The 1,194-nt window shown below is 35.6% G+C and overlaps 1 protein-coding gene across 1 annotated transcript in view; it reads right to left on the bottom strand.

Moving 5' to 3' along the window:
* The window catches only part of SLC17A1 (solute carrier family 17 (organic anion transporter), member 1), a 96,524-nt gene that overhangs the window by 75,669 nt on the left and 19,661 nt on the right, over positions 1–1,194 (bottom strand). The window lies entirely within an intron of this gene.

Genomic DNA, 1,194 nt, shown 5'->3' with positions numbered 1-1,194 from the left:
GTCATATATAATAAATTGTTATATAATATCTTGATGGGAAAGAGAACTAGAGAAGTTTCTTTGAGGTTATATTTCTTTGAGGTTATATTTCTGCAGGCTTTCATCTGAGCAATTATTTTGCTAATAACCAATATCTGACCTTTTCTGCCTTGGAAACTGTTAGATAACCTCGGAATATATTATTTTGTATTAAGAGTTATGTTTCTCTGTAAGCTCTCCTGCTGGCTAACCCACCTTCATGTCATCTCTCAAAACTATTGCTAGTTGGATTTTCATGGTTTCTTGCTTATTACCCTCAGTCTTCTAGGTCATAGTGATTTATGCTGAGTGTTGTTTCTCTTCTTGTTCCTGCTGTCATCCTCTGCCTTAATCGGTCTTCCTATCAGCTGTATGCTCACAGTTTCTTCACACAGAAGAAACACAATAATAAACAAACAAATTATTTTAATAAAAGTTCTGACTCAAATTCCTACTGTCTGCATCGTGCCGTGTTGGTCTCTGCATGCTGCGTTGGTCTCTCTGATGGCCTGTTTCTGTGCAGCTTGCCACTCCTCCAGCTTCTTTTGCTGTTTCATCCACCACCGCCATCTTGGTTCCCTATGCTAGGCTATTTTAACCCCTTCCCTGGTGAGGAGACATGCCAAGTGCTTTTAAAGTATGTTCTCTTTTTTCTTGTCAAAATTTCTTCATCTTAAAGAAATCTTATCTCTTATGCTGTATTCTCCTCCTTCACATTCAGTGGTGCACACACTTACAAAAGTCCTTTACAAATATTGAGGTATAGAACATATTTATTTATTTTACTGGTATCCAGGTACATCAAGGCTGGAGATTTTTCAATTTCTTTTCATCTACCATAAAATAAGAGAGCTCTGGTGGCACAGTTTATAGAGAGTTGTGCTTCTAACTCAAAGGCCATACTTCTCCAGTGGTTCAAATTCACCAGTTACACCTTAGGAGAGAGCTAGACTGTCTCCTTCTATGTGATTTTAAGCCTCTAAAAGTCAATTAGAGTTTGTTACAACTGAGTTCCAACTTGATACCCCTAAGTTTGTGATGTTATTGGGATTTTTTTTAAACTATCAAATAGTATTACTTTTGATCTCTGTACAAAATAGTAAAATAAGATTATAAATTTATTCTGTGCAATAATTTTTGACAATGTTTTTGTATTTACTTATTACTTATTTTACA

The sequence above is a fragment of the Elephantulus edwardii genome, unplaced genomic scaffold (assembly GCF_000299155.1).
Source record: "Elephantulus edwardii isolate Elephantulus edwardi_28Jun2011 unplaced genomic scaffold, EleEdw1.0 scaffold00070, whole genome shotgun sequence".
Taxonomy (NCBI): domain Eukaryota; kingdom Metazoa; phylum Chordata; class Mammalia; order Macroscelidea; family Macroscelididae; genus Elephantulus; species Elephantulus edwardii.
The sequence above is the reverse complement of the archived record's forward strand: the minus strand, read 5'-3'. Positions and strand labels throughout refer to the sequence as shown.